The following is a 25,820-nucleotide window of genomic DNA, read 5'->3' on the forward strand; positions in this document are numbered from 1 at the left end:
ATTATAAAGAAGTGTGCTAGTGTCAGATTACCCATTGTTGATTAACATTATATTTATAAGGGTGATATCGATTATTAATTTATTATAAAAGCGTGGTATCTATATTTTGTCTTATTTCTCAAATAAACCTTTTAAACTTGCAAAACAGAACTACATCTTGGCTCAGTGGGGTCAGGGGGATTCTAAGAGAGGGGTGTTATATAGGGGTAGTCATCCAGAACTCATGAACTGGACATAAAGATATATCAATAAGGGTTTCCATTCAGTATCCCAGACTAGGCATTGACTTAGCTGTAGTGTTGAATTGAATCTTCTTACAACACAGTCAATTCCTCTTGTTCAGGTCAATTCAAGGTAAGTACATTAGAATTTGACAGACTGGTGTTTTCGAAACAAAGATGTTACCGGGGGTTAATACTCGATCACTTTTTGACAGTGATGACAGTTCGGTCTTACGAAAATAATGCATACCCGTGGGAAGAAATACACCCGAAGTCAAAGACACTTGGCATATAGATTAAAGCAAGGGACTAGTGGATAAAAATCATGGGCAATACTTTTGTCAAGGCAATAGAATCAGAGGACGTTTTCTAAGAGGCAGATAAAATTCAATAGGCCTGAGCCAGCGTCAAATTGAGCAGGGGCTCTGTTGTCGAGGATCACACAGTTAGAATAGCTCACGATTAAAGCTTGCCAGGAGTACTGGATATTGTCAAAGGGAAGCAAACGTTATAAGACGGAAGGAAGAAAGGACAAGACTTCGGAAAGGAAAAGGGTTCACCCCGATTCCTCAAGGTCAGACGGAGAGAACAACCAAATGGACACAGTACCTTATTCGGATGAAGAAAGCTGGTGCTACGGCAATTGTTCCTGGTAGTTCCTGCAGACTCACGGTTCCCCAGAAATCCAGCAAAGCTGCTGAGGGACTCACTAGGTAAGGGAAATTATCCATAAATGAGAATTCTCCCTAACACTGGGGTGTAGTGGAATCCATGTAGGACCTTATGTTGAATTAACAGGAACCTGGAGTTAAAGGAGACCAGGCGGGTTCGCATGCACATAGCCTCTCACCCTTCGTTAGTAATATAATTTCCCAGATCCCTACCCCAAGCCTCCCGTAATTTGGTAAGTGGTCTGCTGGCCTGGTTCTGCATCAGGCTGTAAAGCCTGGATACCCTCCCAGTATTTGATGTACCTCCCATGATCAAGGCCAGGAGTGGTTCATCAGGGGATAGTGTGGGAAACTCCCTCCAAGCATCTCTGATCGCGCGGCGCAGTCCAGCATACTGCAGCCTTCGTGAGGTCTGTGTACCAGGGGGTCTAGGCAGGTCACTCCAATCAATGAAGGAACCCTCCTTGAAGACATTGCCCAGCGTGGAGTAGCCATCCGCTGCCCATCCGTTTGCTGCGGTTCTCCTTATCCTAGGGAACTCCGGATGGAGGTTCCATAGGGGAATGTCCCTGTGGAATGGTTATGGGTTATCAACCAGCCTCCATATTTTCCACCATGCAAATGCTGTGATGGCTGCAGGACTAGCCGATTTAGTGTCTCTCCACAGTGGGGGTAGTAGCAAGGAGAAGACCTCACGCACTCCAGTCTCATGTCGCTCAATCTTAACATGAGGGAGATGTGGGCCTTCATCAAACCAATATGCTGCGTACTGTTCCTGGGCAGCCAACCATTATTTCTCAAAATCTGGGGCAGCTAGCCCCCCCTGCTAGTATGATCTTGTTAACGTGGCCCATTTGAGTCTCACCGCATCCGCATGCCACAGAAAGCCATTAACAGCGACCTTCAGTGTCTCGAACAGTACTGCACCTGGCCGCACTGGGACATTCAGGAAGCGGTACAGGAGTTGCAGTATTACAACCATCTTAAGAAGCGCCACTTGGCCAGCAAGCGTCAAAGGCAATTTAGCCCATGTGTGCAGTTTCTGCAAAAGTTGCTGTAGGTAAGATCTGAAGTTTCAGTCATACAGTGAGGACTGGTGCCTTGTAATAGTGACACCAAGGTATTTGATCTCAATGGGTGACCAAGCAAATCCCATGAGGTCTGATGGAGCCTCAGTGGTGTCCGTCAGAGGAAACAGTTTGGACTCGGCGCAGTTGACCCGGAGTCCAGATAGGAGTCCGAAACGGAGGGCGTCTTGCATGATAGGAGCGAGGTTCTCCTCTGGGTCCCTGACGTATAATAATGCTTTGTCTGCATACAGTGATATAATCTTAGGTGACTCTGAGAGCCTGACTCCTCTGTGCCCATGCCTTGAGCGGATCAGGTCGGCCAATGGCTGATTGACCACCGTGAAGATAGCCTTAATGGGTTTCTCTGCAGATATCAAAGGGAGCAGAGAGCAGGTCATTGGTGCACACCCTGGCCCCAGGCAGCATGTAAAGCAGCTGTACCCACAAGCTGAATCGGGGGCCAAAGTTGCATTTTGTGAGCACCTCCCAGAGGAAGTGCCAGGAGACAGAATCAAAGGCCTTCTGAACATCCAGCGCCGCTGCGACCGCCCCAATCCCTGGGTCCACCCGTGCTAGGATATCAAAGAGGGGCCTGAGGCTCAGAACCGTGAAGCGGCCGGGAATGATTCCTAATTGATATGGGTGAATAATATATGGCATAAAGTATATGGATAGAATGCGTGAAGTATACTGAACGAACGGGTGAATTATGTGGAAGGAATGGAGAAAATGGTAGGATGGAACGGGCGAAGTATGTGGATGGAACAGCTCAAGTATGTGTATGGAATGGGTCAAGTATGTGGATGGAATGGGTCAAGTATGTGGATGGAACGGGTCAAATATGTGGATGAAGCGGGTGAAGTATGTGGATGGAGCGGGTGAGGTATCTGGATGGAACGGGTTAAGTATGGATGAACGGGCGAAGTATGTGGATGGAATGGGTGAAGTATGTGGATGGAACGGGTGAAATATGTGGATGGAACAGCTGAAATATGTGGCTGGAATGGGTGAAGTATGTGGATGGAACAGGTAAAGTATGTGGATGGAACGGACGAAGTATGGGCTTGGAACTGAGAAGTATGTGGGTGAAACAGATGAACTGGGTAGAACGGGTGGAGTGGGTGGAATGGGTGGAATGGGTGAAGTGTGTGGAAAAACGGGTGAAGTGTGAAGAATGGATGAACGAGGTGAATGAATGGATGAAGTAGGTGGATGAATGGATGAAGTATGTGGATGGAACGGGTGAAGTTTGTGGATGGAATGCACGAAGTATGGGCTTGGAACGGGGAAGTATGTGGGTGAAACAGATGACCTGGGTGGAGTGGGTGGAGTAGGTGGAACGGGTGAAGTGTATGGAAAAATGGGTGAAGTGTGAAGAACGGATGAAGTAGGTGGATGAACGGTTGAAGTATGTGGATGAACAGATGAAGTATGTGGATGGAACGGGTGAAGTGGGTGGAACCGGTGAAGTGGGTGGAACGGGTGAAGTGGATGGAACGGGTGAAGTGGATGGAATGTGTGAAGTGGGTGGAACGGAAGAAGCGTGTGGATGAAACGAGTGAAGTAGGTGGAACGGATGATTTAGGTGGATTAACGGATGACGTAAGTGGATGAACAGATGATGTAAGTGGATGGAACGGGTGAAACAGGGTTTATGCAACGGGTCAAGTAGGTGGATGGATGATGCATAGAGAACAGATAACGTGGAAATGAGCAGACCGGATGATGAAGGGATAACATGTATAGATGTATAGAACGGACGAAGTGCACTGATCAAATGGAACACATAGAACTGATCGAACTGGTAGTGTTCATAGAACTGAGCGAGTACATGCAACGGATGGAATGCATCGAACAGATAGAGGGCACGGAATGGACACTTACAAAATGATTTGAGTGCATAAAACGATGGAAGTGCTTAGAATGGTTGGAGTGCATAGAACGGTTGGAGTGCTTAGAATGGTTGGAGGGCATAGAATGGTTGGAGTGTATAGAATGGTTGGAGTGCATAGAATGGCTGGAGTGCATAGAACGGTTGGAGTGCATTGGAAAGGTTGGAGTGCATGGAATGGTTGGAGTGCATAGAACGGTTGGAGTGCGTGGAACGGTTTGAGTGCATGGAACGTTTGGAGTGCATGGAACGTTTGGAGTGCATGGAACGGTTGGAGTGTGCTCGATCTCAAGCACCTAAGGTAAACCACCATATCACATCTCCACACTTACTCTCTTCTTTACACCACCACTCAACTAGAACACAGCGATACTATGACACCATTCGGTATAGCTGTTCTCATACCATCACTTGCCGCATACAGCCCATTATCCTAGCTAAACACAGCTGGTTACGCACCCTCCAGCCTAGGCGTTCTCCTCAGGCCTAACGCAGCCAGAATCGGTCTGGATAACAACCAGCCAGAACAAACACATACTCTTGATCTCCCAACCACCACACCTACCGCTAAGAAGCAGCAATCTCACGAATGCCGTACCTGCTGCACACATATCTGGTGCTCACACGCACCTTATGACACTCTCTCTCTCTCTCTACTGACTTGAACTTCGGTTCCCGAGGGCGTTCAACCTACCAGAGCCTTGAGATCATACCAATGGTACATAAGGCGCTATATAAATGCAAAATAACATAACATAACATAACATAAAGGGGGCGAGTCGAAGGGCCATTACCTTCTCATATATTTTAACATCACTATTAATGAGTGAGTGGGGACGGTATGACATTTGCCTGGTTTGAGAAGCAGTTTAGTCACAGCCTCCCTGAGAGTGGAGCGTAGAATCCCTCTTCCGCAGTATTCCGCCCATAGGGCTGATAGTTGGGGCATGAGCCGGGACCCATAACATTTATAAAAGTCCATGTTAAGGCCATCCGGACCAGGACCCTTGCCAGAAGGCAGGGTTTTAATGGCTCGCAAGATTTCTTACACGCTCATGGGGCGATCAAGACCTTCTCTGGTCTCGTCAGCTCATCGAGGAAAGCCTCTATGTCTGGGTTGGGCTCTGTACTGTTATTTGTACAAAGTGCCGCATAAAAAAATCAGAACACTTAGTTGATGTCCAATGCAGTGCGGACCAGCTCCCCAGTAAATTCCTCAATGAGAGGGATGTGGTGGTCTTGTCCTTTTGACACACAAGCCTGGCTAGTAGCCTGCCCGGGTGTTCCCCTTCGCCATACTGCCGTGCTGCGCCCGGGTTATCTCTCAGCATGGCTTCTGAACCCATCAAGAGTGGCCTTAATTTCACATAGAGTGGTGACCGCTGGGTTAATTGCATATTGTGCCCCAGCAGCTTTAGGGAGGCTTCGCTCTCTCAGATATTCTAGCGAATGGCCTTAATAATCCCAGAATCCCTTGCCAGGGCCAAACTACGAATATAGGCTTTGAAAGAATCCCATAGAATATCTAGGGAATCCACAGTGCCGGCGTTGACCTCGAAGTAGTCATCAACAGGTTTCCCCAGTTCATCCTTAAACACTGGATCGAGCAGTGCCTGGGGCTTAAGTTTCCATGGACGACTTGTGGCGAAAGCATCTCCCCAATCCAGAGTGATGTGATTGGGGAATGGTCCGAATATGTCCTGGGTAGTGTGTCCGCACCTACAGCCCAGCCTATCAACAACCCAGACACCAGCTACCTATCAATCCTGGAGTGAGAATCATGCACAGATGAGTAAAAGGAGAATCCATGGGACTGTGGGTGCAGCAGCCTCCAGGCGTCTTCCACCCCCAGCCTGGCCTGCCCCTCAAGTATGGCCCGGGCAGCTTTGGACAGCAGCCGGGTTTTACTACCGGACCTGTCCAGTGTAAGGTCTACTATAGTGTTGAAGTCCCCACCCCAAAGGATGGGCACCAGAGGAGTTAATGCTAATAGATCTGTCACCTGGGAGAAAAAGTCAGGGTCATCAACGTTAGGCCCATATATGTTCAGCATAACCATCTCTTGTTCCTGCAGAGTACCATACAGCAAAACATAGCATCCCAGGGGATCAATGTGTGTAGTTATGTGCACATATTGCAGTGATTTGTGAACCAGGATCATAACTCCCCAGTTTTGAGTGGAGTATTGTGCATAATATCGCTGTGGTCCCCAGTTCCTAGCAAACCCATTGCAGCCCGTAGCTAGTGCGTGTGTTTCTTGTATTAAAAGGATACAGGCCTTGTGCCGCTCAGCATGGAGCAGTAGCCTCTGCATCTTGACATGATTGCCCAGACCCCTGACATTCCAGCTCATACAGACCAGATTTTGAGGTGCCATCTGGCCACTGTAGATAGTAGATCACGGGCCCTATCTGGGCCAGTAAGAAGCACCTTGCAAAAGAATCTTCAAAGGGTGCATACGTACCCAGCGGCCTGCCGCGCATGCCAATCATTTTTCGTTTAACTTCGTTCCTGCACCAACTCCCCACCCACACCCCCTTCCAATCAGAGGAGTGATGACCCCATACCAACCAAGAAAACAACATTCACAACTTTGCATGGGGGGACTGCTTGCAGTTTACAGACCGACCTCTAGCACAGCAAAAGTATTGTTTAACAATCATAATGTGCACAACACCATATGGGCAGCCAATCGACAGGAGGGCAACAATTGTCAAAGTAGGGCGTAGCCCAATGTTCGAAAAAAGCACAGTGTGTCCTGCATTGGAGCGCCGTCTAAAGCATGTATATAAAAACCAAAAGCAAACCGGCAGGACAGGCCGGGTCACCCGGGGAAGTGCTGATCCAGGAATTTCATTACCTCCTCAGGGATTGAGAAGACATAGACCTTTGCAGCGTGTACGACCCTAAGGTTGGCTGTAAACAAAACCGCTACTTGACCCCCAGGTCTCAGAGTCTTTTTTTCACTGCAAAAAAGGATTTCCGCTTCTGCTGCACCGGTACAGAGAAGTCTGGGTACAAATGGATTTTGTTGGACCCTGGTAGCAGCTCCCCTTTAGCCCTGGCAGCCCACAGCAGGGCATCTCTGTCACAGAAGTTCAGGACCCGGGCAATGATTGCTTGTGGGGAGACTACCCGGTTTGGTCTTTGCTGTCAGTGCGCGGTGTGCACGTTCTATCGCAAACTGTGGCAAAAGCTTGGGGCTTTCCAGTAAGGAGAGGAGAGTGCGTTCAACAAATTCCTCCATGGGCCCTTCCATTTTGTCCTCAGGCACACCGATTATGTGCAGGTTGTTGCGCTGGGACTGCAAGTCCTCGTTTTTCTGGCTGACCGCCTGCACCTGCCTAGTTAGCGGAGTCACATCAGCCCTGAGAGAGGTGATATCGTCTTCCGCCAGCCCTATCCTTGTTTCAACCTCAGTGATCCTGTTGTCAGTTTTCTCCATGCGGGCATTTATGGCACTGATTGCGCCACTCATATCATCCATTTTCGTGTTAAGGGATTGTGAACCCCTCCCTCATGTAGTCCATTATTTGCTGCAACTCTGTGGGTTCCGTGGCAGCAGCCGGACCACCCCCAGCATCATCAGCTGCACGCTGTTCCTTACGGACTGTCTTAGTGAACATATTGATGGAGCTCTGTTCCCCCCCGCCCTTGGCCATGTTTGCACTGCAAGCTGTGAAGCAGGTGAGTGGAGAGTGGCCTAAACTAGTTAACTGAGTGAGGTTAGTTAGGGGGACAGTTGTAGCAAAAGTAGCATCTTGTGCAGCTCCCTCAGAGCAAGGAACTGTAGAAATATCCCATGATATAAATGCAGAATGGCAGCAGTGTTTGGGACTGGCCACTGAGGGCTCCTCGAGTTCAGGGTGAGGAGATTTGGGCCACCTAGCTGTCTCCCATAACCGTCACTTTGTTATGTGGGGGCCTCCGCCTCATCGCAGGACGAAGCCCCCAGTCAGGGCCAGTATATCCAGCAGGAAGTGGGCCACAGGAGGTGAGGCACATAACAAGTATAAATGGAGGTGGCATCCAGTATTCGGAGTGGGTCAATGAAAGCGGATCGCACAGCGGGAGAAAGTGAAGGTAGCCGCCGGGTTGCGCAGCCACAGGAGAGGGTCACATCGACAAGGCAGGCAGGGCGCAAGGAAGATTATGGAGGCAACAAGGCAGTTCTTCAGGCGGTTGAGGGCGAGGGAGCCACCAGCGTAGGGCCACTCACTGTGTATAGGCTTCTGTTGTTGTTAGTGCGCCAGAGCAGCCCCGGTCCCTAGGCAGCAGTCCGGACGCTGCAGAAGAGTCGCTGCAGCAGGCACGAGCTAGCACAGGGAACTGTGGTCAGCAATAGGGAGGCTCATGGCCCGTGCCCCGTATCGGAGACACACACTCAGTGTTATAGAGCGGGTGGGTTTCCACATGCCGGCAGAGAGGTCTTAAAGCTGCAGGCCTGCTGCAGTGTAATGAGGCCGCCGAAGCCCAAAGTTGGACAGGAAAGTGCTGCGATGATCCCTTCTGTCAGGTTGCTGTTTATGTTTCGTTTTGTGCATCCTAAATACGCTTGCAATGCTGTGCGGAGGTCCGATCTGCTGAGCCAAGGACTCAAATGTCCATCATGCTTTGCACGTAACAGAGCCCCCCTCATTGGGGAGTTCTGACTCCTGTTACGTTTAAAAGGAAGTCGGTCTTCATAATATAAATGTACAGCCACATATTTGCCTCCACCTATTGTAAGCATCTCAAAGAATGGAGCTGGGAGTTCAGCAAGAACATTGTCATTTTTTGCTTAGAGTTTGTTAGTTTCCCAAGGAATACAACGATCCACATAGTGTTTCCTTGTTGTCTATCCACTGAGGAAGAGCTTGCTTTCAAAAACTCTCTCCTACCGCAGAGCGGAGCAGAGTTGGAGTAGAGTTTGCAATCACTGCAGTGTCACTGAGTGTTTCCTTGCTGTTCATCCACTGAGGAGGAGCTTGCTTTCAAAAACTCTCTCCTACCACGGAGCGGAGCAGGGTTGGAGTAGAATTTGCAGTCACTGCAGTGTCACAGAGTATTTCCTTGTTGTCTATCTACTGAGGAGGAGCTTGCTTTCAAAAACTCTCTCCTAACGCGGAGCAGAGCGGAGTTGGAGTAGAGTTTGCAGTCACTGCAGTGTCACAGAGTGTCCCTTGCTGTCTATAAACTGAGGAGGAGCTTGCTTTCAAAAACTCTCTCCTACCACGGAGTGGAGTTGGAGTAGAGTTTGCAATTACTGCACTGTCACTGAGTGTTTCCTTGCTGTCTATCCACTGAGGATGAGCTTGCTTTCAAAAACTCTCTCCTACCGCGGGAGCGGAACGGAGTTGGAGTAGAGTTTGCAGTCACTGCAGTGTCACAGAGTGTTTCCTTGCTGTCTATCCACTGAGGAGGAGCTTGCTTTCAAAAACTCTCTCCTACCGGGGAGCAGAGTTGGAGGAGAGTTTTCAATCACTGCATTGTCACGGAGTGTTTCCTTGCTCTCTATCCACTGAGGAGAAGTTTGCTTTTAAAAACTCTCTCCTACCATGGAGCGGAGTTGGAGTAGAGTTTGCAGTCACTGCAGTTTCACAGAGTGTTTCCTTGCTGTCTATCCAAAGAGGTGGAGCTTGCTTTCAAAAACTCTCTCCTACCGCGCAGCGGAGTTGGAGTAGAGTTTGCAGTCATTGCAGTTGGTTCAGCGGGCCTCGTGGGTGTTCTGAACTGGGCAGAACTTTGATAAAACGAGCTCCCGCTAAAGGGCTTGGAATCCATAGTGAGTGTTTGACACGTTGCACTTTTTACCAGGAAATCAGGAAACTATGTTTGCAACATCATAATAGCTCAAACATAAATGAACGACCTGTTTGTCTGCATGCCTGTATGTCTGCACGCCGGCTCGTCTGAGACAGAGACATAAGAGACATAAGAGACGGCAAGTGCAACGTTAAATCTACATGTGAGGGGGAAGTCCAAAGATCTGGATCGGCAGCTGCTTTCCCTCTGTGTGCCCCGTGCGCTAAACCTTTTCGACCTACGAGGAAGGTGAAAAGCCTCAGAAAACCTTGAGAAAGAGAGACAAAAAAACAAACAAAAAAACATTGTAGCCTGTGGAGCAGACTCTGAAGTAGGGCTCCGGTAATTCGGTGTGGTAGCCTGGAATGATCACAGGACACTTATGTAGTAGATGAGGTGTTTATTTAGACACCTGGAGTATGTGGAGTAACAGGGGGTAATTGAGTCCGGGGCAGGGAAGGGTTAAGTACTCACAGTTCTGTTATTCTGCCATGTGCAGTTGTCTTCACTGCAGGGTATCATTCAGGATGTGCTAATGTCCCTTGTGCTGAAGCTCCCAGGAGGCTGTCCTCAACAACGGAATTATGCTCAGCACAAGGGGCCTGTGGGTGACAGGCTCTGTGAGGGCTAATTCCCCTCAGCAGGAGTAGCGCCGAGGCCTGTGTGTACTGTGTTGCCTCTGCTCAGGCTCTGGCGAGGATCACGCTTTCTTTGCGCTTCACGCACCAAATCTCGCGAGATCTCACGAGGGGAGTCCCCACACATCTTCTTCTGTAGGAAAAGATGGTTCCTAGTCCATTACAAAGTATGTGAACCTGTTTGGCTTTCTTCTCTCACGTTGGGGCCTGTTCTGGTTGGTGGTTGCACTTGGGGATTGGGTGGTTATGCGGGATGTGTCAAATGGGGTTGGGTCCATTGAGGTTGCTTCCTGGCGTGGTTCTCTATACCGGGGTGTGGAGCTCATGTGGGCATGTTCACCTCGGTTCACTTCTTCCGTGATGTCCGTCTCTGGTTGTTGAGGGTCGCTTGCTAATCCCTATTGTTCCTGGTCATTTCCTACTTCCCTGGACGGGCAGGTAGTGGATGACCTTTTCTTGCACACGGCCACTCTTTCCATGTTCCACCTTTTTCCATCACTGGTGTGGACATGATTGGTTCCTTTGTGCGTGACTTCTTAAGCCATGCTTGTCCGGCACAAATTAAATTTCGACCCACTTGGAGAAATAGTCCACCATGACTACCCCATACTTGTTTTCACTCGACATGCCATCCAGTGGGACAATGAAATCCAGCCCTATTTTGGGCCAGCCACCGTGTGGGATTTCTGTGGATATCATGGGTGCTTGCCTCACCTTCAAAAGTTTGTTGCTGTTTGTGCATTCATGGCATCTTTCAATCATTGCCCTTACATCTTGGTCCATTCCGGGCCACCAGTATGCATCGTGCACCCTGCGTCACGTCATATTGCTGCCCAGATGACCTGCATGTGCTCTGCACAAGATCACCTTTCGGATGCCTCTTGTGGGAATTACTCGGTCGCCTCCCATTATTAGGCCATCCATTTCCGTGATTTCATTGCTGACTTTCCAATATGGTCGCAGACCTTCCGGCACTGCTCTATCCTTGAGCCACCCTTTGCAAGCCCATTCTGCTACTCGACCCAGGGCATCATCATGTTCCATTTCTTCCTGCCAATGTAGCTCGCTCATCTCCATAAAGTCTCTGTTCCTTAGATCTCCTATGGATGCCGCCCCACAATCGTCTTTGAGGAATGTGGTGCCTGGGGTACTTTGGTCCAGTAGCCTGCACATGCAGTCTGCTTGGGCGTTCTTCCTGCCCGCAATGTGAGTAATCTCATATGTGTACTCCTGCAGTTTAGCAGCGATTCTTGTTAGACGTGGTGTCGACGATTTCGTGCCACAGGGCTCAGCATGTGTACTAGGGGTTTGTGGTCAGTGACTAAGCAGAATTTGGTTCCCCAAACGTATGACCTGAAATAATCCACAACTCAGGCACACGCCAGCATCTCTATTTCAACCGTAGAGTAGTTCTTTTCTGAGGTGGACATCGCTTTCGACGCAAAGGCCACTATATTTTCCGTGTCTCCCTTCTTTTGGGTAAGGGTGGCACCTAAGCCATATGCACTGGCGTCTGTTGTTATGTAGGTTTCCATTCGATATTGAACAGTTTGAGACAGGTTGCGTGCAGGATTCTCTTTTTGATTTCAGCAAAAGCCTTGACTTGTTGGGATTCCCATGTGTACTTTGCACCGATCTTCAGGGAGCTCTCTCAAACGCGATGTGATTTCGGAGAATCTGGGCATGAATTTTGCATAATATTCTGTGAGACCCAGGAACGACCAAAGTTAGTCTCTCGACATTGGTGCTGGGTCATCAACTATGGCTTGTAGCAGGTTTTTCTTGGGGTTTACCCCTTCTTTTGAGATGCTGCAGCCCAGGTACTCTACTTCGTTTGCACCAAATATGCACTTCTCGTGAAGTAAGTGGACTCCTGCGCTCTGTAGTTTGCCCAATACTTCAATAAGTACTCTGTGATGGGTTTCTGTGTCCTTGGCATACACCAGGATGTCGTCTTGGAAATACAACACATTTTCAATGCCATGCAGCATGGAGTTCATCATTCTTTGAAATGCTGACGTAGCGCACGACAACCAGAATGGCATTCTTGTATATTGATATGTGCCGAATGGTGTGATGAAGGCTGTGAGAGGGTGTGAGGCCTTATGCAGATCTATTTGATTGTAGGCATCTTGCATATCAAGTTTTGAAAATATCGCCACTTCCTTCATCATCAGTATGATTTTGTTGATGCTGGACAATGGAAAACTGTCCGTGACTACTTCCAGGTTGAGGCTCCGTAGGTCTTTTCACACTCTCAACTCTGAGGATTTCTTCTATATGAGGACCACCGGGCTTAGCCATTCGGAGGACTCGACTGTCTCAATGGTTCCTTCTTTGACCATTTTCTGGAGCTGGGATTCAAGTGCCCTTCTTGCCATCACTGGAACGGGCCTGAGCTTGTGCTTGACCGGTATTGTGTTCGAGTTAAGACGGATTTTGTGCACGTAATTCTTTATTTTCCTAAGTGTTTGGAGAACAACGCAGGGATGTGTCTTTAAGGTTCAGAGCTCCTCCTTAGGAGACCAGCAGCACTTGTTCAGCAGAGCTGGGGTCTAGCTGGATGCTCAGTTTATGCTGGTCGACCCATCCCAATACAGCTGGGCCCTCTGACGAAAAGTAGACTTTCGTTGTGGTGCACCTATCGTTGAATTCGATTTTGGCTCTGATATAGCCTAATAGATCTACGGTGGCTCCCCTGAAGACTGTTGGCCTATGTTTGGTGCTTCTAATTTCAACCAAGTCACGTCCCATCATGCCCTTGTATGTCTGGATGGGGAGGAGGGTCAGGTGGGACCCCGAGTCGGCTATGATGCGCATTTCCATTCCATCCACTCGTACCATTCAATGGGGTGTCTCCCTCCTTGCTCGAGATGAGTTGACCATGATCCCCATGGGCTTGTCGTACTGATCATCTTCATCACTCGATCCTCTGTCGCCGTCCATGTGGGTGACATTCTTTTCCAGCCACGTGCAAGCCATGGCAATGTGGCCAAATCGCCTGCAATTGGAGCATTCCTTGTTCCTTGCGGGACAATCTCGATCATTCTCCATTTGTTTGGTGCTGGCACATCTATAACACTTGGGTGCTTCTCTCGACTTTGGTCCTTTTTCCCTCACAGCTTCTTGTGGCTGTCTCTCTCTGCTCCTCTTCCATTGCACAGCAGCCATTTCGGGTGCAGGCGACGGGCCACTAACTTATTCATTACAGCAGCAGCAAGCTAGCTCTGCAGACTCTCGGCAGCAGGCAGATTATACAGATTAATTTCTGCACACGGTGCAGATTCTCCTCAGAAACGCATTACGAGGGACTCACGGTAATCTACCAATCGAGACCTCCCAGCTTCGGTTCTTTATCCCAGAGGAACACACAGATTGCCAAACAAACCCCCATGCCCAGAGTTTCACCCTTAAACTTCTGGAGCGTGATCAGCACACTTCGAACCCGGGTGGTCGACATTGCGTCTTCCTACCTTGTTTCAAGCACAGCATCCAGTCCTGCATCCCGCTACGCCCGTACCGGGGAGCCTATACGATCAAGAGTGTGCCCACAAGGTTTCTGTGGGGTCCATCAATCGCCCTGAAGAAGGTGGCTTCCACGTCCCTCAAATTTGGTTACAAGATGGACTCCATGGCCGCCGAAACATCATTTTTCAAGCAAGGGGAACTTATGAACCAACTTATTATGGTTCAGTGAGACAATACTGCATGTTTATTGTTACACTTTGATGTGGAACCTCCACCAATATACCCCCTGCGACGTTGCCATACAACTAGTTGGGTTCACTTTGTCCCAATAGAACTTACCAGAACAGACATCTGTTCATTGGGATCCAGATAGAACCCACCCAACTAGATAGTCCTAAGACTACTGGAACGACCCAGGAATTCTTTTTCACAAAAATATTTCTAAAGAATACAAGTTGTCGACTAACATAGATATGTGCTATATTCCTTGCACATTCTAAACAGTTTTTTGTCTTTTTCTTGCATTTTTCTTGTTACATGTTCCATTTTAGGATCTTTTTCTACAACACTTTGTTTAAGTTGCATTGTTTTTTCGTAAATATTATGATTTTTTTTGTTTGTAATTAAAAAGAAAAAAATGCTTTGCATATATTTGTAAGTATGTGTTTTCAATACAAGTCATTTATTTTCACAGCCCTTGTAGTGTATGTGGGTTTTCATTCTGGAAATTTTCTTTGGGTCAATCTATCTAAGATACAATCTATTAGTAAACACAGTTAAGGCTCCTTGATATTACAAATGGGTCATGCTTTATTCAATGACAAACAAACAGGACAAACCTTTCTCAGTAGCAGTACTACTTTCTTTGTATCAGTTTATTTTGTGCCCGAGTCTGCTACTTCTCACCACGGGTACACTGAATATTTGGGTGCACTAACTTGTCTGTGCCTGCTCGAGGTTTCCTCTTCGGCCCTTGCAATTTGTATGACTTCATCCAGGTCCAGTTCTTTCTCTTGTATGAATATGTCCTGGACTTTGCGGGAATTGGTGTGTACCACCAGCATGTCGCAGTTGACTTGTTCCATGTTGTCCCCGAATCCACACAATGCCGCCAGTTCTCTCCTCTTGGTGATGTAGTCATCGACAGGTTCGTTACCTTCCTGTTTCCTCATGTAAAACTTGAGTCTGTGGAGGACAACATTTTCTTTGTTGGAGAATCTTTTGACTATGTGGCGAACTGCCTCCTTGTAGACATCATCGTTTTTGTTTGCTGTGGGCACAGTCTTCAACCCTCTGATGATGCGCTGTCCTTCAACCCCCATAGCGTTGAGCAGCATGGCTTTCTTTCTGGGTGGTGAATTTCCAGTACCTCCTACTGACTCCAGATTGGAGGAAAACAAAAGGTTCTCATTGTTGCCACGAGATTGCCGGTGTGCCGGGGGACTGGAGAAAAACAGGGCTGGTGTGACGCCCTGCATGGTTCCTGGGCAGGTGTTTTTTGATCCTCGTCGACAATTATGTGGTGGCCTGGAATGATCACAGGACACCTATGTAGTAGATGAGGTGTTTATTTAGACACCTGGAGTATTTGGAGTAACAGGGGTAATTGAGTCCAGGGCAGGGAAGGGGCAAGTACACACAGTTCTGGTATTCTGCCCTGTGCAGTTGTCTTCACTGCAGGGTATCATTCAGGATGTGCTAATGTCCCTTGTGCTGGCGCTCCCAGGAGGCTGTCCTCAAGAATGGAATTATGCTCAGCACAAAGGGCCTGTGGGTGACAGGCTCTGGGAGGGCTAATTCCCCTCAGCAGGAGTAGCGCTGAGGCCTGTGTGTACTATGGTACCTCCGCTCCGGAAGCGGATCGTGCTTTCTCCGTGCTTCACGCGCCAAATCTCACGACATCTCCGACCCGAGATCTCGAGAGGGGAGTCCCCACATTCGGTTATTTTTGGGAGTGTGTCAAATTGTGCCTGGATCTAAAAACCACTTAGGAGGCCAGGAGACGCCCAGCTGCTTGGGAGGCTCAGGAGGCACTGTTGTTTTCCTCATTAGACCCCCAGGTGCCTGCAGTGATTGCGGGCAACAGCCTTTGAGCCGCTTGGTACATCTGGGTCCGCCTATTTGCATTGCTGCTATTTTTGCCTTATTGCTTATTGCTTATTGTCTCGTACCTCGTGCGAACATAGGGGACTTTAGAAATATCCCCGACCAGTGCTGACGAGTGCCTGCTTGTAACCAGGTTTCGCTAAAAACAGAGTGCAAATTAGACAAATTAGGCTCCTTAAGAAATTTCCACGGGTCTCTTTTTTGTGTCAGCGGGTCCTCGTCCCACTGTTGAGTGCCACAGTGTTACTGGTGACTGGCATCGGCTGTCCAGTGTGTTACAGGTGGCGTGTGACCCCCGGACCCCCCACACGCACGCACACAAGCATACGCATGCACACTGCAGAGAGACACGGGATGCGTGCTGCTGGTATGGGGTCCCGGCGGCAACTGGCGACCGGGACCTCCTTTATTCAATAAGCGCATGCGCGATCCGGAGCGAGGCTCGCGCATGCTCACAATGATAGCGTACTATGCAACATCCCTCCTTTTTCCCCAAACAATGAACAAGTATAAGCCATAACCATAACAAACAGAACCTTGGTGCACAGGAACAGTTCTCAACCTCCTAGGAGACTGGGTCCATGATGAAGTATTGGAACCTCGATGGGCGTTGGCGCCCCTCCCGGCTCGGGTACCTTCTGCCCTCCTCTCGAGGTGGTCTCGGTGTCCTTGGGACCTCTGGAGGACCTTCATCTGCCAGCGGTGTCGCCGGACGGGGTCCTGGGGAGGACGCTTCTTGCGGCGCCCTTGGTGGTGCTTCCGGTGGACAGGCCTCGATCTTCTTGACGTAGGATATGTTTCTCGTGATTGCCCCCTCTCGTTGGCCGCCGTGATCATGGACCCCTTGACATGGGTCACTCCTAGTGGCTGGGCCTCATACGTGAGGGATAGCTTCCCTTCCGGACGCCTGTTCTGGACCGGTACGGTGTCCCCCACTTCGATAGTCTTTTCCTGCAGGTTCCGATGTGTACTTTCCCCCTCATTCTTGACCCTTCACTCCAGGCGCACGCGGTTGTTGTTGATCACCCCTGGGCGGTGCCCCTCTACCTCGGGCAGCAGTCCTCTGGAGCAGCGGTTGAATAGGGCCAAGGCTGGCGCGACCCTGGTGGACTGATGAGGGGTTGTTCGATACTCTCGAAGGAATTCAAAGAGTTTCTGACGCAGTTCCCCTCCTCCATCCAAAGAGATTCTGAAGATCTTGTTGAGTGTTCGCATGAAGCGCTCGGCCTCTCTGTTCACTCTAGGCCTGAGCAGGGTGACCCTTTAATGTTCGATGCCTCTCTCCTCTAAGTACCTGGCAAACTGCTGCCCCTGGAACGGCGGCCCATTGTCATAGCATGGCTCCATGGGGAACCCGTGGGTGGCAAACATCTTCTCCAGCGCCAAGATGGTGTGGTCGCTGGCTGTCAACTCTACCACTCCACCTCAGGGTACCGGGACCATTGGTCCACAACTGCCAGAAAGTACAAGCCTCGACCCGTGGAGCCAAAGTCCGCATGCACAGTGCCCCACGGCTGCTCACTCCTCTCCATGGCCCTGATTGGCGGTCCTCTCTCCGCCGGACTGGCCGTCGGGCACCGAATAAATGTGTGCACAAACTCGTCCAGCCTTTGCTCCAGGTCAACCACACCTTCAGTCTTAGGCGAGCCTTAGTCTTGGCGACTCCTTGTTGTCCCTTGTGCGCCAGATGTAGCACCTTGGTCACCAAGGCTCGCGGGATGACAATCTGACGCCCTCGTAACAGAAGGTCGTCCTCCGTTACCGAGAGCTCATTGCGCACCTTCCACAGTGCTTGGAGGTCCTTTTGAGCTCCGGCCTCCCGTTTGGCATTGTTGGTGAGGACTTCTCTCCACTCCCCGCTGTCCATTGCCTCCTTGATGACCAGGAAGATTTAATCTTCTCTTGAAGCATCCCCGATATCCTGGCGTGCCAGGGCCACTGGCAAGGCCGCCTCCACGACATTGTGTACCATCTCATTGCAGTCCACCACTTCAGCAGTGTCTCGGGGGCGCCCGGCCCCAAGATGTCTCGACAGGTAGTCTGCTGGGTTATGGGTGCCCGGGCGATATTGTAATTTGACACTGTACTCAATCAGCGACAGCATCCACCGTTCGATGCGAGGAGGTGGCTTGGAGGAGGCGCCCGCCATGATCGGAATGAGTGGTTTGTGATCGGTTATCACCACAACAGGTTTTCCCAATATGTACAGCCTAAAGTGCTTGCAGCCCCACAGAATGGCCAGGGCCTCCCACTCAATCTGCAATTACCTTTTCTCAGTTTCCGTGAGCGCCTTGCTGGCATACGCTATCGGGCGCATGAGTCCATATGAGTCTGCCTGCATTAGCAATGACTCCAGCCAGACCGGGCTGGCATCGACAACTATCTCTGACTTCCTGTCCGGGCTGAAGTATGCCATGGTTTCCTGGCCCGACAGTGTATTCTTGATCTCGGCGAATGCCCTTTGTTCCTCGGATGTCCATGCCCTTGCAATATCGTTCCTTGTCAGTGCACGCAAGGGCTCTGACAGTGATGCCAAATCATGAATGAACTGCCTGCAATAGTTCACCATGCCAAGAAAGCTTTGTATCTCAGCCGGTGACTCTGGGGGGGCCGCCTCGCGTATGTCTCTCACCTTCTCCGGGTCGGGCGAGATGTCTCCTGCATGGAAAAACAAACCTGAAGAATTCTATTCGGTCCTTGAGGAACTCACATTTCTTTCAGTGTAGTGTCAGCCCTAGGCTCATGAGTCTTTCCAACACTCGTTCCAGCCTCTTCAGGTGTTCAGCTTCCAACTGGGCAAAGACCAGAATGTCATCCAACATGCTGATGACACCTTTTAGTCCTGCCAGTGCTCCACCGATGACGTTCTGGAAGACTTCCACCGCTGACGAGACACCAAAGCTAAGTCTTTTAAACTGATATAGCCCTTCGTGGGTCGTAAATGTCGTTATGTAGCGTGACTCTGGGTGGAGTTCCAGCTGGTGATACCGAGTTCTCAGATCGAGCTTGGAAAAGACTTTCGCCCCCTGCAGCTCGCCCACTTATCGTCCAGCGTAGGCGTGAGGTGATGTTCCCTCTTTATGGCGGCATTTGGCAGTCTCATGTCCACACAGATGCCGACAGCCGCTGGTTGCTTGGGCTTTGGTGCCATCACTATCGGGGAGACCCACGGAGTTGGGCCCTCAACCCTCTCGATGATGTCCAAGTCAATGAGCGATTGGAGTTCCTTTTCCACCTGTGCCCTCAGATGGAATGGAATTCTTCGCTGCTTGAGGGCTGTCGGCCTCACGGACCCATCAATGTGGAGCCTAATAGGGTCAACTTTCAACTTGCCCACGCCCTGAAAGATGCTTTCGAACCGATGCAGCAGGCGATCAATGTCTGTATGGTACACTGCCAGCGTGAAATGTACGATGTCTAGGGCTTCGGAGGCAGCGCAGCTCAGCAGGGAATGTGGGTTTACATGAGTCACAAAAAACCTGGCCTTGATCTTGTTCAGCCCGTGTGACACTGGGGCCACGAAGACTCCCTGAATTGGCAGGGGCGTGTCCCCCCCAAAGGAGTATATCCGAGCTTTGTACTCTTCCAACTTGGGAGGACCTGGGAGAGCCTCATAGTGTTCAGCTGCTAGGACGCAGACCGACGCTCCTGTGTCGATCAAGACAGGAGTGGGCACATCACCAATGTTCACAGTGCATGTCGGTTGCCTGCTCTGCTTCGCCCCAGTGGCAATGCTTGAGATGAAAAAGACCTCTTCCTCATCTTCCTCTTCCTCAGCAATGTCCAGATCCTGCACACCCTGCTCGATCGTCGACACACTCTTAAAGTGTCTGGGGTTACCACGCTCAACCTTGCCGGCCCCCTAGATGCACCTACTGGGGTTGTGGCCCTACACACTCTCGCGTAGTGTCCTGGTGTGCTACACCTTCCGCAGACCCTTGTCTTTGCAGGGCACTCCCCTGCATGTGGCAGGTCGTACCCACAGTATGGACAGGACTGCAGGTTTACGGCCGCTGAGGGACTGTCTGCTCTTTTAGAGCCCCAGCGCATCCTCCCCGGGGCAGAGCGCCCAATGGTAAAGGCATCCTCACTCTTTACTGGATGCATTGCTGCGTCCATCTTTGCACCGCTAGACTCTGCCAGTTCATATGCTCGCCCAGTGTCCAGGATTTGTGCCAGCGTCAGGCCTGGGTCCCTAAGCACCTGCCTCCGCAGTTTCCCAGAGCTGCACCCCTGTATCAACTGGTCCCGCACCATCTCCTCCTCATTCACCCACCTGCAGGTGCTTGCGAGGTGCCTCAACCTTGCACAGAACTGGTCCAAGGACTCCTTCCCTTGCTGCTTCTCTGCACACATCACAAATCTGTCAAAGTCGACATTCGCCATGGGAAGGAAGTGGTTCTGGAGGGCCTGTTTCACCGCATCATAGGTGAGTCAAAAATCCTGTGGACCGCCGTGCTAGCAGAGTACACCATCGTAGCCACCTTCGCATCATCATCACTCTCACCCGAGGCCCTAAAAAACATTTCCAGTTTCTTCACCCATAGTAGCCACTTTGGCCCCAGTTTGGATGGGGGGCCCGAAGTATCGAATTCAGGCATGGGTGCCAAGGTGCTATGCATCCTGCGTGGGACTGGCATGGGGGCTCCACCCTCTCCTTCCTCCTCACCCATGGTGGTGGCTGGGGTGGGTGTGTAACATCAGGGTCAGCCCAGAACTGTTGTCCACTAACCTTCTCTTGGATGGTAGAGGTGCCCAGGAACAGATGGCACAGGATGATGATGGATTGGGCCTGCAGCTGCAGCAGGTGATGCCTTCAGCCTTTCTAATGTCAATAACCACGGCCCTTTATCCTTAAAGGGCCATGGAGTGTCCAAAAATTGAATTTTGAGGTCCGGATCACAGCCGGCACACGTGCACCCGTGTGGGCCGCAACCGCCGTGATCTGCGTGCTCCCAAAATGGCCGCCGGCCAACTGCGTAGGTCCGACATCGCGTGGGAGACAAACACTTTCTCCGACATCAAAACAGCAGGAGCAATGTCGCGTTCCACGGTACCTCGTCGCCAGTGTTACAGGTGTCGTGTGACCCCAGGAACCCCGCATGCACGCAAGCATACATACGCATGCACACTGCAGAGAGACACGGGATGCGTGTTGCTGGTACGGGGTCCCGGCGGCAACTGGCGGCCGGGACCTCCTTTATTCAATAAGCGCATGCACAAGCCGGAACAAGGCTTGCGCATGCTCACAATGATAGCGTACTACACAACACAGTGGTCAAGCTACCACTTCTTATCCTTGTGTACTGATTCCTGTTCACAGCCAATGTGAGAAAAGAAAACACTCCTTTGGTGTTAAAATATCGAGTATTGATCTGCAATCTAACTTGCAAAAGACTTTAAAAGAGAAATCTGCTGCTCATTCTTTGCTTTCTTTTTGCTCCGATGCGCATACGATTATTATTGTTGTTAGTTTGGTTTTAGCCTGATTTAAAGTGTACCAAGGTTTTTATATGAGTTTACATGGTTTTTATCAAATGTTGTGCGTGAGTGAGTGACTAAGTTGCACCAAGTTGGGAGTGCTCCTCTCCTGACATTTTGCTTTTGCTTTTGGTTTAGAACTTGAAACCCTATGAAATGCTATGCTTGTTTGTGATCGAGTCCAGCCTATTTGAACCAATTTTATACAATTCGAATTATTTTAATGATTGTAACAACTTTTTGATACCGTTGGGTATTGGGGACAATTTCTTTTACTTCAGCTGTCACTGAGTGTAATATTGTGTTCTCTCTACACCAAATATCCACCACTGACTACAGTGGTCCTTCAATAGCTTGGATGGCATCTTGCCTAAGAAGTAAACTTACGGTAATGGAGCCGGCTGTGGCCAAGATACCAAAAAAGACAAGTGGTCAAAACCTATTTGGCATGGGGGAAAAAGACCCCTCAATCACAGTGGCTCAAGTGCACGCCTAGGTTCCGATTTTACAGCACAGCCCTAAAAAACAGGCTTCTAGCTAACAGACTTCAAAAGCAGCCTTCCTCGACTCAATGAGGAAGGGGTGCCTTAGTCGCATTGATAAGAAAAATGAGGACCAAAAGAGCCTTGGTGCCTCTACCACAACCCCCCTTGGGTCTACGATTGAGCTCATAGTGATCTCTATATCACACCTTACAACAGTAAATTGGGGACAAAGAGGATGAAGGCACAAGGCAGAATGTGCAGACTCCGGATACACTGGACAAAAAACGGTCAACGTCTATACAAGGTTGAGATAGATCTATCGCTGTAGGAGGAACTGTTAGCTTGTACAGAATTATCCTTTTCTGCCAGTTTGGCAGAGAGGGAGTTTGAATTGGCTGAGGGTATAGAGGAGGGGGTGGTGGGGATGGTTACTCCGGGGGGGGAAAACCGCTCTGTTTTGTCACTGGATGCTTGGGCACCGACAGCTCCCCGTGGGAAAAAAACATTCTCTAAATATACAAGGGAGGGGGGTTATCCCTAACCCTATTACATACCCACCTCACCAAAACGGACCACAAAGGACCACCCCCCAAAGGCCGATTGAAAACCTAAATGAGGGTTTAGAAAAACGTTTGGAGATCCCGGGAAATAATATAATATTTAGCAATGTAAATAGTACCCCATTCCAGGCAGGCAACCATATTGAGCATGCACTACCATCGGAGGCCGGCCTGTGTTCGGCTTTCCCCCCACCTTTTTGTTTTGGGTCTAATGTGGGACGTAGGAGTTTTGCTTTTGCTTAGGGAGTCTCAGTTAGGATGAAAGCACCCCTACCAGTAGTCCCAGAGGTTAGGGATTCCCAAAAAAGGAGATGGCACTTTGTGGTGAGGCCACCATTAGCTACAAACCAAAAGAAAGTGGAAACCCATGACGAGACTCTGGGCGACACTCCATGGGTACACAAGAAAATAAATAGGAAGCTACTGAATAAAAGTATCCAGTATGAGCAAACATTGGTTGAATCAGAGCAATCTGAGTTGATGCTCACTCTGGGGGCGGTCACTAGGGCCCTGGAACTCGCTATGTCTGTAATTAATAACTACCAGAGGGATCTGGTCCAAGTGATAACAGAACAAGGACAATTGCTTGCCACAATGATGACGAAGGAGATCGACATTGAAGGACATATAAGGTGTCATGAGGGCTGACCACTTTTTCTGCTCATCGTGTGTTGGTAGGGCCAGCTGCTCTGAGCTTATCAATAGATTCCTCGTCACTTGTGGAAGGGGTTCACTATTCAGGTATAGGGGACCAGGTAGGTGAGGTAGGCATGGTTCTTGAGGTGACTGCCCAGTCCACGGACGGTGCAAGGGATCTGTCACTGTGGCGGCAGGTCTCTCCAGCAACCTTGCAGGTAGCGGAAGACCTGTTAAACGAGGCTGAGCCTGACCGCCATAGCATGGAAGAGGTGGACTCGGTGGCAGAGAGGTTTGAGATATTTACCCAAGGGAAGGGGAAAAAAAGACAGGGATTGCTGGCTAGCAACAAAATGGCCCCAAAGTCAAAAAATAAAAAGGGTTTGAAGGAAAATGGATGAAAGGGAGTAAATCACAGAGTAGGGCGGATGTTCCAAATAGAGTCCCACCAATAATTGTAGAAATAAACCCTCTGGTAAGGTTGGGTGACTAAATCGAGCCTGAAGAAGAGTGGTTATGCCCTTCTGATACTTGCATCCAAACCCGTATTCTCTTGAGATGAGATATGCTTTAGAACCCGAGAGAGAGTGGGAAACTGTGGGGGGAAAACAACAGGAACGGGCCACCGGTGAGGAAAATAGAAACGTGGGACATGTACAATTTGCAGGGATTATAGGAGAAAGTCCAATCTCACAACATGCGAGGAGAGACAACATAGAGTGTGGGACCCTGATTTTAGCAGGACCAAATGGCCTAAACCCAAGGGTGGTCCCTTTTCTGACTTTGGAGGAACGCTGACTAGTAGTAAGGGGGGAAGGTGACAAGTGTTTGGAGATCCCTAGGGGTAAAGCCACAAAAAAATGAGTGATGCACAAATTAACCGTGGACCAGGAGCAGATTGTGTTAAATCACACAAGGTATTAGACATCCTGTGGAAATCACAGACTCTAATTGATTTAGTGTCCAGTGATATAACCAGGGTGGAATTCTGGAACCGCTTTAATATGGACAAAGTGATCCTCCATTTTGCATCTAGTATGGTCCTTAACCAGGTGCTCCTCAAAGCAGCTGCAATTCGAGCATGAGGTTACAACCTTTATAAATTAGCCACTAAGGTCTGGGGGCCTACCTTGGTACCCAGGGCAAGTAAAGCTGAGCATACCAACAATACTTTCCCAATCGAATATGGAAACCTTATGATAAAAGCGTCAGGGTCGGGATCAAGTGGTAGAGAATTTGAAGTACGAGCGGATGGCCGAAGCCGCCCGGAAAGGGAGGAAGATTGGTCCTGGGTCACTGCCACTTTAAAAGTGAGGCCGGGCAGATTGCCACAGAGAGAAACAGATGCATAGCGGACGGCCCGGGTTAATGCTGACATCCTGGAACTGTAGAGGTTCAGCTCACTTGTTTAAACCTGAAAGTTTGGACCTGTTAAAATATGATTTGTTTGTCCTCCAAGAATGTTGGCTGCCTGAGACTCCTGCAATTGATAGTTACCTTGTGTCTCTGACCCTGGCCATAAAGGGCTGAATGGGTGCCCCATGGCGGGGCTTCTGATAGCTGCCTCTAAGAGAGTATGGGTAGAGACTGAGGTGATCGTCAGTCCAAACTCTTATGTGCAAGTAATTAGATTCTCCTGGAATAAGGTGAAATTCTCGGATAGACCTGACACCCTCTTAATGAACATTTGTTAGAAGAACTTAAGAATAAACCAACAAGAAATGCTGGACGCTGTTGAGGAGACCCTTTTCAGTTAGGGAAATAGAGGTGTGAACTCTATAATAATATGTGGCAACCTAAATTGCAGATGTGTAGATTGGCCAGAAGGTAAAATTGGATCCGGCCCGGATAAACTAAGTAGGGACAGGGGTAGGGCTGGGGGGAACCTAAAGCAGGAATGGGACTAATAATTCTGAATGGGAATATAAAGGGAGACAAGGTGCCACATGTTACATGGCAAAGAGGCAGGCAAAGTAAAATATCAGACTATTTGTATGTATCCGATGACATATACCTGGAGTTTCAATCATTAACTATGGTAGGTACCATGGTGAGCGACCGTCTCCCGCTAAGTATTGAATGGTTGGCTGCTTCATCAAATGAGAACCAGGGGCCCTATCTATTTGACCTCGAGGTGAACGTAGGGGAAAATAAAATAACCTGGAACGAGGTCAAAATTAAATCTTTCAACAAAATGTTGGCTTTCGGGGGAGCTAGATTGCGTACTAGAAGAATGTGTGGTTGGTACGGGCATGCAAGCTATCTGGGAGCATATTAACAAGCGTATGCCAATAAGAAAACCAGGGAGAATGCTTCATAGACATACGTTTGATCGAGCTATACTACTTAAAAAGCAAGATCTACGGAAACAAATAAAGGTGCTCGCTAAAGAAGACAAGAGCGGTAGACAGCCTACAAGGGATGGTTAAAACATTATCGTCATCTGGTGACATTGAGGGATGCTCGCAAAATGTTGGACTTTTTGGCAAGCTAAAATTCTTATGATTTTTGGAACTTAATTAAAAACGGTACAAACTCCAAACGGGTGCACGACTAACTCCTATCTCAGATGTAGAATGGAGGGCCCACTTTAGTGAGATCTATAAGTCTTTGGGGGAGACAACCCAATCATGGAACAGCACACGATAAAAAAGTGGCTTAGGACCATGATGACTTGCAGCACTTAATAATTAAGAGTAAAAAATCTATGGTCCCTGGCCCTGACGGGTTGGCCATGTGTATCCTGAAAAATAGCCCTGAGACTTGGGTATCTGTGTTTGACAGAATCGACAGAAATATCCTAAGGGCT

This window comes from Ambystoma mexicanum, chromosome 10 (assembly GCF_040938575.1).
Source record: "Ambystoma mexicanum isolate Mex_15411 chromosome 10, UKY_AmexF1_1, whole genome shotgun sequence".
NCBI lineage: Eukaryota > Metazoa > Chordata > Amphibia > Caudata > Ambystomatidae > Ambystoma > Ambystoma mexicanum.